General features: G+C 39.6%; 1 protein-coding gene and 1 long non-coding RNA gene across 7 annotated transcripts in view; one reads left to right on the plus strand and one right to left on the minus strand.

The window, feature by feature from the left end:
* LOC145521257 (uncharacterized) overlaps positions 1 to 12,149 on the minus strand; it is a 222,634-nt gene that overhangs the window by 193,980 nt on the left and 16,505 nt on the right. Inside the window, exon 2 of the long non-coding RNA XR_014065272.1 lies at positions 2,915 to 3,028. This is a non-coding gene — a long non-coding RNA (uncharacterized LOC145521257). The remainder of the gene's footprint in view (positions 1 to 2,914; positions 3,029 to 12,149) is intronic.
* Positions 1 to 12,149, plus strand: part of LAMA4 (laminin subunit alpha 4) — a 145,893-nt gene that overhangs the window by 10,949 nt on the left and 122,795 nt on the right. The gene's annotated exons all lie outside the window — the stretch shown is intronic.

Below are 12,149 nucleotides of genomic sequence, written 5' to 3' on the forward strand. Positions count from 1 at the left end.
GGTTCCTGGATACTGCTGTCTGCCCCCTGCAGGCCCTTCAGGGTGACTCTAAGCATTAAGCTCCACATGGAAAAACAGGAAGTATGACAACAGACAAGATGAGGGACATGGGGACTCGTGTCCTTGTGTCTTCTAACACTTAAGTGACCTGTGACAGAGGGCCCAGAGAGGAGACTTTCTTTTCACTCTGCAAAAGGAAGGAAGAGCCAGTGAGAAATTACTGATTCATCATAAATATCAACTGAAATCACTGTATTATAATAGACACAGTATCATTGCTGCCAACTGAGCCTTTATGATAAGGTAAAGAGGAAGCCTAATTCGATAGCCTTTTCTAGCCTGGGCAGAAATCAGAACTCAACATTTGGAAGCAAATATTTTTGAAAGGACCTTTCTGGAAGTCAAAATTGTCAGTGTATCAGAATTGCCCAGGAGCGTGAATGACTATGGGGAGGAGGAGGAGTCGACATCATGGAGACTCCAAGCATAGCCCAAGGACAGCAGCGCCAGCAGCACATGGGAGGGTGTTGGGCATGCAGACTCTCAGGTCCCACTCTAGAATCAGAATCTACATCTTCTACCAGATGCCCAGGTTGTTTACAGGCACATTAAAGTATGAGAACTGCTATTCTCAAAAATGCAGCTGGGCTTAGACTTTAATGGACTTCAGGAAATTGAGAATCCAGAAAAGGAAGTGTTTTTGATGTAATTACAAAGAGGCCTAAAATATAAAACTAAATCATGGCTGCAAGAGGCTAGTGAGAGAGCTCACAGGTTCACCCCAGTACTAGTGCCTGGCCTGGAAAGGTGCACTTTAGAATAAAATTCAAGCTTCAAAGAAAACTGCTGTTTCGAGGCATCTGGAGGAGCTGAGAAGGTAACATCACTTTCTGAAAGCCTGGCCAGCACATTGTAGGTGTTCAGGATGGGGATTTCAAGAAAGGCATGAAATGATAGGGAAGGTTTCTACTCTCTCCTACTCCCAGCACACGCAGCCTAGGAACAGGACCACTGGAGACTGTGTCCTTCAGAGGAAGGGAGTGGAGATGGGGAGAATTTACTCATGGAATCTTCTTGAAAACAGGGTGTTGCCAGACTCTTCGGAAATAGTGGAATTATAATGTTTCTCTTGCTAATAAGGGAGGCTTTCTATAGCAAGGATAATGTGACTTTGGGGAGGGAGGATATGGTCTCTGATATAAACTAGAAAGATACTGACAAGAGATTTGGAAGAGCTAGTTCCCCAAAATGAAAATTGCCAAGTCTAGTCCTCAAGCTCAGAGAAGGCAATGGCACCTCACTCCAGTACTCTTGCCTGGAAAATCCCATGGACGGAGGAGCCTGGTAGGCTACAGTCCATGGGGTTGCTAAGAGTCAGACACGACAGAGTGACTTCACTTTCACTTTTCCCTTTCATGCACTGGAGAAGGAAATGACAACCTACTCCAGTATTCTTGCCTGGAGAATCCTAGGGACGGCGGAGCCTGGTGGGTTGCCATCTATAGGGTCGCACAGAGTCGGACACGACTGAAGCGACTTAGCAGCAGCAGCAGTCCTCAAGCTAGTACTTTTCTAGAGGGGGCTGAGATTTGCAGGAAAGTGCTCTTGAGACAGAGTCTCTGTCTCTTCCTGCATCATTGGAGTAGTCCCCAGCCTCCTGGATGATTCCAGGTCTCCCTGATGCAGCCTCAGCCCTGAGAGGGCCCCTTGTTTTTTTATAACAACCTTACAGGACAGCTGTCATTCTTTTAATGCCTAAGCACCTGCTTAGCACTTGTTGTGTCTTGGGCATTGTTTGAGGCACTCTATTATTAGTTTTGCTCATAACATAATGAGGAAGGCACTACTATTAGCACTAGTCTACAGATGAGGAAACTGAGTCATATAGAAGTTGAATAAAAAATTGAGTAACTCACTCAAGGTCACAACTCAGGGAATCTGGCTCCAAGCTCTTAATCTCTGTCTTGTAAATATCCTCTAACATCTGTTTCTAAATCTCAGAGTGTCTTACAGTTGCTCAGCTAACAAGGGTCCCCAGTATCATCCAGGAATGCCAGAGTGGTCTTAGTAGCTGATGAGTTTATTTAAAGAACATTAAATTAGTGGTATGTTTATACTTTGACTTGTTTTTCAAGTTCCAAAGTACACTCACTCAATCATCTCAATAACAATGGGAGGTTCTTCTTTGGGCAGAAGAGCATTAAAGATTGACATAATATCTGAATGTGTATATTTTTATTTATCTCCACCTAAGCTAAACATTAGTTGCTTCAGTGGAATCCTGAGTTTACATTAGGAATCTATAGCTTAAAAGAACTTGATAGAAAGCTAAAGAAAGAACTTGAAAGGCAGAGTCTCAGGGGAAATGATTAGACAAAGTATGTCCACTATAAGAAAACTGAGTGAAGGCTTAGAAACTGTTTATCTTTAAATTTTTTTCTCTATAAATGACAATATGCAAAGAAAGGGAGCTTAGAAACTGCAGGTTTAAAGTCAGACCTAAAAGACATATAGGCTGTTAACTTCTTTCCTAGAAATTTTCAAGCACTATATATTAATAAAATAACATGTCTGAAATAAGTGAGTTACTCAGCTCAAAGTGGCTAAGAGCTAAGAGGAACCAGGCAAGGCATCAATGATTCCATCTGGAACAAACCCAGGTAGCCTCTGCCCTCCTGAACTAGGAGGACAGCTCTGCTAGCAGTCACTTGTGGAGTCAGTTGCTAACCTTGGAGAAGGGAAGGTGTTACAGCAGTGCTTCCCCAGACTGTCATGCCCAAGAATCTCTACTGCTTCTACTGTTCCTCTAGTCTTTGGTTTTGAACTGTTTTGCTTACTGTATTAGTTTGCTTGGGCTGCCATGATGTTATACCACAGATTGGGAGATTTAAACAATAGAAATTTATTTTCTCACCTTTCTGGAGCCTAGCAGTCTGGAATCAAGTTGTCAGGATTGGTTTCTGGTGAGAGCTCTCTTCTTGACTTGTAAATGACCATCCTCTCTCTGAGTCCTCACATGGCCTTTATTCTGTGCACATGCAGAGAGAGAGAGAGAAAGAGATCATCCTCTTTTTCTTTTTTTTATTGATCACAAATTTATTAAACAAAAATTCTTCCAAAATTTGATAATACCATAAATTTTAATGCCAAACTATAACTTTTAATATCAAAATATTTTAAATATTTCAAAATATTAAAATACATACTAATGAATGCATTAATAACAAAACATTATTTTATGCATACATACTGTCTTTTTTTTTTTTTAATTTATAAATTTATTTATTTTAGTTGGGGGCCAATCACTTCACAACATTGCAATAGTTTTTGCCATACATTGACATACATTGACATACATTGACATTAAAACTCTGAAAACTCTACTATTTCAAAGCAGTGTGATTATCTCTGCCCTTTAATGAAGTGTTTCATATACTTACTTTTAATGAAATGATTAATAAGAGTGGATTTAGGTCCACCATTTTGCTATTTATTTTCTGTTTGGCCATTCTGATTTTTATTCCTCTGTTCCCCGTTTCCTTCCTTCCTTTGGATTGATTTTTTTTTAGTATGTCCTTTAGTTTCTCTATTATTTTTATAGCTCTAAGTTTGTTTTTTTTTTAATTAGTTTATTTATCTATTTTTTAACTTTACAATATTGTATTTGTTTTGCCATACATTGACATGAATCCACCATGGGTGCACATGTGTTCCCCTTTCAAAACCCCCTCCCGCCTCCCTCCCCATCCCATCCCTCCGGGTCATCCCAGTGCACCAGCCCCGAGCACCCTGTATCATGCATCAAATCTGGACTGGTGATTCGTTTCACATATGATCATTTACATGCTTCAGTGCCATTCTCCCATATCATCCTGCCCTCGCCCTCTCCCATAGAGTCCATAATACTGTTCTATTTATCTGTGTCTCTTTTGATGTCTCGCATACAGGGTTATCTTTACCAATTTACTAAATTCCATATATATGTGTTAGTATACTGTATTGGTGTTTTTCTTTCTGGCTTACTTGACTCTGTATAATAGGCTCCAGTTTCATCCACCTCATTAGAACTGATTGGAATGTATTCTTTTTAATGGCTGAGTAATATTCCATTATGTATATGTACCACAGCTTCCTTATCCATTCGTCTGCTGATGGGCATCTAGGCTCCTTCCATGTCCTGGCTATTAGAAACAGTGCTGCAATGAACATTGGGGTACACGTGTCTCTTTCAATTCTGGTTTCCTCAGTGTGTATGCCCAGCAGTGGGATTGCTGGGTCATATGGCAGTTCTATTTCCAGTTTTTTGAGGAATCTCCACACTGTTCTCCATAGGGGCTCTACTAGTTTGCATTCCCACCAACAGTGTAAGAGGGTTCCCTTTTCTCCACACCCTCTCCAGCATTTATTGCTTGTAGACTTTTGGATAGCAGCCATTCTGACGGGCCTGAAATGGTACCTCGTTGTGGTTTTGATTTGCATTTCTCTGATAGTGAGTGATGTTGAGCATCTTTTCATGTGTTTGTTAGCCATCTGTATGTCTTCTTTGGTGAAATGTCTGTTTAGTTCTTTGGCCCATTTTTTGATTGGGTCGTTTATTTTTCTGGAATTGAGCTGCAGGAGTTGCTTGTATATTTTTGAGATTAATTGTTTGTCTGTTGCTTCATTTGCTATTATTTTCTCCCATTCTGAAGACTGTCTTTTCACCTTGCATCCTCTTTTATAAAAACACCAGTTCTATCTGATTAAGGACTTACAATTATGATCCCACTCAACCTTTATTACCTCTTTATATGCACTATCTCCAAATACACTCGTATCACGCACAGAACTTTAACATATGAATTGGATGGGGGTAGGGCAGGGAGCGGAGAAGGAAATGGCAACCCACTCCAGTGTTCTTGCCTGGAAAATCCCAGGGATGGCAGAGCCTAGTGCGCTGCTGTCTATGGGGTCGCACAGAGTCGGACACGACTAATGTGACTTAGCAGCAGCAGCAGCAGGGCAGGGAGCGGTACACATAATTGAGTCAATAACACCTACCAAGGGAAGTATGTTAAGCAGTATCTCAGTTTTTAATGAGGCAAAGTAATTTATAACAGCAAAAGAGAGCTTCTGATGAAATAATGTGTTATCACTCTGTATTAACTTTAGCCAAAAGCAAAAACAAACACCAAAATTCAGCATTTCAGTTCAGTTGTATGTTTCTATGAGCATGTCACAATTAATTTTATTAGATATTTGAAATATGGAGAAAAGTATATTCAGCCCTATATTGCCACTTTGTATTCCTTAGGTGTCCAGAGACACTTTATTGATTAGCATCAATGTTTTTGTTTTCTTATTTTCAAAGGGTACCTACTACCTCAGCAAGTTGCTTTGTATGCTACAAGGATGCATAGAACACAAGAGATAAAACAAATAACTAATAAGTGTATAACAATTAAATTGGTATGTTATCAAAACTCTTATTTAGGAGGGTTTAGAAGGAAAATTCACTTCCAGTGGGAAGTTCATAAGTGACTTCATGGAATAGGTGACATTTAAGTTGAATCTTTAAGACTGAGGAAAATTCAAGCTGAGGGGATCAGATAAATAAAGATCAAAGACACAAGGTTCTTCTGAAAAGGGAGATAGTCCAAATTGGTGGGACTGGACAATAGGAGTGGAGTATACAAAGTGGAGTATACAAAGGAGTCACTGAAGATTTCAAAGCATAAAGAAGCTCAATGAGAATTCTTCATCAACATTGATCTGGAAAGGGGCTATTGGATGGATAAGGTAGTAGGCAACAGAGAGGTAACTTATACCCTGTATTGGTAATTGTCCAGGAGAAAGTAAGAAGGGTCTGGATTTAGATGGTGGCCATGGTATGCAACAGAGAAAACAGATACTGGGGTCGTTGCAGAGATTTTATTAGATGACTTGCCATGTTTTGGAAGCAAGAATGACAGAGGAGTCAGAGGTGCTACTGTAGAACTGTATTGTATTATTGCAATACAACTGTAGAACTGTAATACATCATAGGAAAAAATCTCTTTAGAGACCTTTTAACACAAGACCTACTAAATCAGTAGCTTTCAAACTGAGGCTTCATGGAAATGCCCTGCCTCAGGTACAACTTGGGGTGTGGGAGTGTGAGCTGCAAGAGACAGGGGCTCTGCTTCCTTTAACCAGTATATCTTTTTAATCAGTTTCATAGGTGAATTCTATATGAGATTTCCCTCATATAGAAAGGGAAAAAGGGAATTCGGTGCTCCACAATGTTTGAGAATCATGATACTGGGGGCTTCCAAGCTGATATTCTAAATCATGACGGATCTCCAAAACGTTGCCCAAAATTTCATTTAAATCAGTGTTTCCTAGGCAGTATCTCAATGTTACACACCTGCCTCAGAGTCAGTGTGTACTGCTGATTGCACAGAGCTTCTGGTGTTCTGAAGACCTCTGCTGCAGCTCCAAACACAAGCTAGAAATCTCTAAACAATTGGTGCTCTCCTGAGAGATATTTTTGTGCTTCCTGTTCCTGTCAGAAGATATTTCTGGCCCTTTCCTAGGAAATTAGGAAATTCCACTTTTGTCTCAGTTATTACCTGGGAATGCTGAGCAAAACAGCAAAGGAGTTTTGGAAAGTTTTGGAGGGTGGTATTGGGCAGAGCAGATGACGGTATCTTTCAGTCCTCATAGGAACAGCCAGACGTTTGCATGGTTCTTATTTTTCTAAACCAATTATTTTATCATTATTAACATCATCTTATCTTAAAATCTAGCCACCCTTTCTCACCTGCACTCTGACCTAAAAAGATAACTCTTGGTCTTACTTTCCCCTCCCTCAACACAGGATTACACCCATCTGTAGTCCTTCATCTCCAAAGGCCAAAATGCTTCCACTATGAATGTTATGTCTACTAAAAGGGAGAAAATAAATATGTTAAACTTTATCTTTTTTTTTATTTGAATAAAAAAGTGACACCTTAAGCTTTTCACAGTGTCATTAAGGCAAGCTGCCAGATATTTTACTTTGCTTTATGACATATATTCAGAATACTGAGACAGAACTGATTTTCTGATAAGTTAGGAATGCTCCCTATATATCTCAACCCAAGTTTAAAGAGCACAGCTTTCAAAAAGCTACTGATATTGGACAAATGTTATTTACAAATGAAAAATAATGGAATTTCCAATGACTAACTTAATCAAGAGACAATGTTAATACTTATAAAGCTTCCGTGATTTACAAGATATATTCATATATATTTCCACCTTTATTCCTTGCAACCATTTTACAAACCAGGCAGGCTAGCTGTTATTAGTCTAATTTATATAAATATGTTAGTGTTAGGCTTCCCTGGTGGCTCAGATGAAAAAGAATCTGGCTGCAATGCCAGAGACTGGGGTTCCATCCCTGCGTCAGGAAGATCCCCTGAAGAAGGGAATGGCTACCTACTCCAGTATTCTTGCCTGGGAAATCCCATGGACAGAAGCTACAGTCCATGGGTTACAAACAGTTGGACATGACTGAGCTACTAACACGTTCACTTTCCAAAATGTGGACATGTTAAATAATTTGCTCAAAGTTTCACAGCATGGAACAAATATCAAACAGCAGGAAGGTTTACAGAATTCTAGATCATTAGGATGGGAAGAGTCTAGAAAGCATCGTGCCACAAATATCATTGAAAGAGGAGGAAACTGGAGCTTGAAGTTAAGTCACTTTCTCAAGGTCCCACAGCAGGTTTCCAGAACTGGAACCAACCCAAGTTTCCTGATGTTTAGAGCAGTTCTTTTGTCCTAATGAATCACAGCATGGGCACCATAACCAGGGCAAATAATAGGGGTGAGGAACATCTGGTTATCTGTGTGTTGGGATATTAAACAAGTTGGATCAGACAAGAGTGTATCCATGTTCACTTTCTTGTTGTGACATATCACCATTGATGCCTTATTCCTAAATAATTTAACTACTGAGATATTAGAAGTTCTCTTGGCTTTTGATAAGTGTATTTATCCAAATTTTGAATTTAATTTATAACCACACTACTCATAGCTTCTCTCATTTCAAGAATTTTTGCTTAGGCCCCATATGGCTATTGATGCCTTCAATTATGCTTTCAGCACCTATACTTAAAAAGAAAGCTTTCAAGTGCAGTAAGATTTCAGAATATCCGGCTAGAGTTTTTCTGATGGTCAAATAAAAATAAACAACACATCCTGGATCTCAAAAGGAGGAAAGAAAAAAGATCTACTTCAAAAACGAACAATGACCCTTTTGTTTTAAAACAATTGAAGAACTAACTAAAAATTCCCAGACCACATTATGTCTGCTTTTCCTGCTGCACACAGTCATCATTCAGGTTTCCACATGACTTTAAGAAACTTCCCTATGATGATGCAAAACAATTACAAGTTGAGAAATTACTGAAGAAAATTAAATGTGTGCTGGCACCGAAGTGGTCTCCTCTGGCAGTTCTACCCCATTGTGACTGTCCCAAACTGCTTTGTAACTGTTCTGAGTTTCAGCATCTCCATTTTTATCTGTGGAGCTTTTTCACTGCTGATCTCAAAGCCAAGTCCCCTACTATTTCTCAAAGACAATCTACCAATTCTCAAAGTTAGTCAAGTCCAGGGACTGCCCCTGAAATCCAGCCTGGTATGCTCCTCTGTCCATGGGATTTCCCAGGCAAAAATACTGGACTGGGTTGCCATTTCCTTCTCAAGTGGATCTTCCCGACCCAGGGATTAAACCTGCATCTCCTGCATTGGCAGGCGGATTCTTTACCACTGAACCACCAGGGAAGTACCCCCCACCTCCGCACACAAAATCCAGGGACTGCCCCCAGAAATAGCACTGCTTAGATGTGCCCTGAGTCTAATAGGGAATGGGAAATAAGAAAGACTTCAGGGGGTTAGGGCAGCCACCATGTAGTCACCAAAATAAGAAGGTCTCTGGGAGGCAGAACAGCTCTAATCTGCTGTGCACTCAGCAGTTCACTTTCAAAATAGTGGGCACCATCATCCCTTGTTATCCCCCGATCTTTGTTGTGGGGAAGATCCTCAGTATGGTGAAAGTAATAGTGTATTTAATAAAATATAAATATCTTTGTAAGATCGAGTAATCTTTATGGGGGAAGGATAATACTCTTTGTAAGGTGCTTAAAATCTCTGGGCTTTATTAAAGGGCTGGGCTCTTCCTACTCTCAAAGACTATCTGTGATTATTTTGGCAGGTGAAGCACATTTTTCCTGTGACCTGTGTTTTTGGACCTGCAATATATCAAAATGTTCAGTGGAAATAAGCATTTCGTTGTTTTCTTTCTGCAGAACATCTTTTTGTCTGCTCTCTCATTCAGTTGTTTTGAAAGCTAACAAGTGTTGGACCCTTGTTTTGACTTTAAAACATTGTATCTTCATCTCTGATTATCTAAACTGTTTTGATTTTCCTTTGATTACAGTCTCTCTTTTTTAAATCTGCTAATATAAATTCATCTAGAAAATGTGCTCTCTCCTCAAAGTCATGAGTCAGCATGGATTTCCTTGGAACTTAGCTCACATCATCTAAGAAATTTACAAACTTTTAAAAAGGAGAAAAAACTGAAATAGCAGTTGAAGCTTTAAATGAGGATAGAGTTTTGCTCTGTTTCAACCGTTCAGTGACTAGGCTATTGACAGTAGAGTAATAAAAACCAAGTGCACAAGTGCGTTAATTATTAATAGATTCCCAATCAATTAAATCAATCTTGTAGCTACTGAGAGGGCCATACAACCAAGTATTTCTATTATCATGCTTTGGCTCATCTCACTTTTGGGTAAAATGCACTAGATAGCAGAATGAAAGAGGATAAAATAAAAATATTCTCTTCTTATAGTTGAATGGCATTATCCCTATGCACAAATGTTGACTTGGAAATTATTGTCAGTTCCAAACTCCTAACTCCTAGCTACATAACAGTTCTTTATGGGATCCTGGTGACCACAAGGAATTAATGAGGCTTCTAGGCATACCTAACACTTAGTTCAGGGTTTAGGGCATTCCTCCAGTGTTATCTATGAAAACAGAAGGTGGTGTAGACAGCAAGTGGTATCTCTGTGTGAGTATACTGTAAGCCAGAAGGTTGCTGAAGATGTCACATGAGTTTAATCGCTAATGTTAAACTAATCCTTCCAAAGAAGATCCCAGGAAGTAGAAAAAAAGTCATTCCATCTGGTGCCTTTTATTGAAGGTTACTGGTGGCTGGGAGGAAGGGAGCAGAGAGGATGTCTACCTGAAGCAATAAAACAATGAAAGGAATATGAGTGTTAGCCTCTCTGCCTTATGCTGCTGCTGCCGCTAAGTCGCTTCAGTCGTGCCCAACTCTGTGCGACACCATAGACGGCAGCCCACCAGGCTCCCCTGTCCCTGGGATTCTCCAGGCAAGAACACTGGCGTGGGTTGCCATTTCCTTCTCAAGTCCATGAAAGTGAAAAGAGAAAGTGAAGTCGCTCAGTCGTGTCCGACTCTTCGTGACCCCATGGACTGCAGCCTACCAGGCTCCTCTGTCCATGGGATTTACCAGGCAAGAGTACTGGAGTGGGGTGCCATTGCCTTCTCCGCTCTGCCTTATGGGAAGTGACTAAAAAAAACGCCCTGTGTTTTCCAGCCTTTCGGCTTCAGTGTTCTCTTTCAAGAAAACCCTGCACAGATGCTACCTCCTCTGAAGAATCATTCTTGATCCACTACCCACCCCCAGGTTAAAAGTAAATTTCCCTTCCTCTTCACTCTCTCAGTATTTCTCTGTACTTCTCCTATATTATGACTCTTAGCACTTTGTACTACATATTATAGTAAGTTACGTATATACCTTAAATGCCCCCACTAAACTCCTGGGGGCCAGAAGTATCCATAATTCATCTTCTGGTTCCCCAAATTGCCTGGCCAAGTGCCTTCAGGATAATAGTTGCTCAAGAAAATTGTTCACACTTTCCTTATTTGTTGAATACCTGCTTTGTCCCACACACTAAACCAGGCCCTGGGTAAACAGTGCTACATCAAAGAGAGATGCAGAGTGAATAAATGACCATACCACACACTGAAAGCCAAAATGGTGCTGAGTTTTCTATTTGTGGCACATGTGCATTCTGACATAATCCTGTCATGTACTTCTGATGAACAAATCAGCACTGAGTGAACCATGGAGTCCCTAGGCTGTTCATTCCAGGAGCTCTGTGCCATGGGCAAGAATGCCTTTTAAGCTAAAAGCTTTGTCTTTCCCACTGTATATGGAAAAATTGACTATGCACTTTCATGGAGAAGGTCTAGCTAAGAAATGTTTATATTGGAACAAGCCCCATCTCTAAATCTGGGCTTGTTGTTGAATGGTATTTTGTTTCCTTGGATCAGGGAAGGGGTCTGGAAACATCTGTAACTAAATGATCGCTTTAAAATCAGTACAATTTCCCCCCCTTATATGACAGATAACAAAATTACTTTAAATCAAACACTCTCAGCCTTCCTCAACCATTTCCTTTCATAAATGTGTATTATTTTGCTGTCATTAAAACAGCAGTGCAGAGAACAGATCTATGGCACTTGAGGAATTGTCATCTCTACAGTCATTTTCTTTTCACTTTGTGTACTTTACCTTCACTTTTATAAACATGCTTTAACAGAATAACTATCTGGATCAAAACAGTAATTTGGGGACAAAATTTAAAAGCTACAAACAGATGATACCAGATTGTAAAGTGATTCTGAAACTACCCTTCAGAATTTTTACTAAAAATAAAATGTGCAGGTTATTTATGGTATTTATCAACCTAAAATGGAATGAAATAAAGATTTAAATTAAATAGTATTTTACCAAAATCACAAAATAAAACTTTAGAGGAGGGAAGTTAGGGAGGAAAATTGTGGGAAATAATCCCAAATAAGATGAAAAGAATGGAAATTCTGTACCAACTTTGAATGTCATTCATGTTCTAAAATTAATAGAACTTATAAACACTACATGATATTGTAGTTAACATTTTGTGACTATAGATTTACAACTTGTTGGAAAAGTTTTTCTGTTGTTGTTTCGCTTTAATTAGCTCCCCAAATTGAGGAGCTAAATGTTCAGGATGGTAACTCATTTGCCTTGCCTTCTGTAAGCCGTTAGTGTTTGATATATTTGTTTA

The sequence above is a fragment of the Giraffa tippelskirchi genome, chromosome 9 (genome assembly GCF_054371585.1).
Source record: "Giraffa tippelskirchi isolate mGirTip1 chromosome 9, T2T-mGirTip1v1.2.pri, whole genome shotgun sequence".
NCBI lineage: Eukaryota > Metazoa > Chordata > Mammalia > Artiodactyla > Giraffidae > Giraffa > Giraffa tippelskirchi.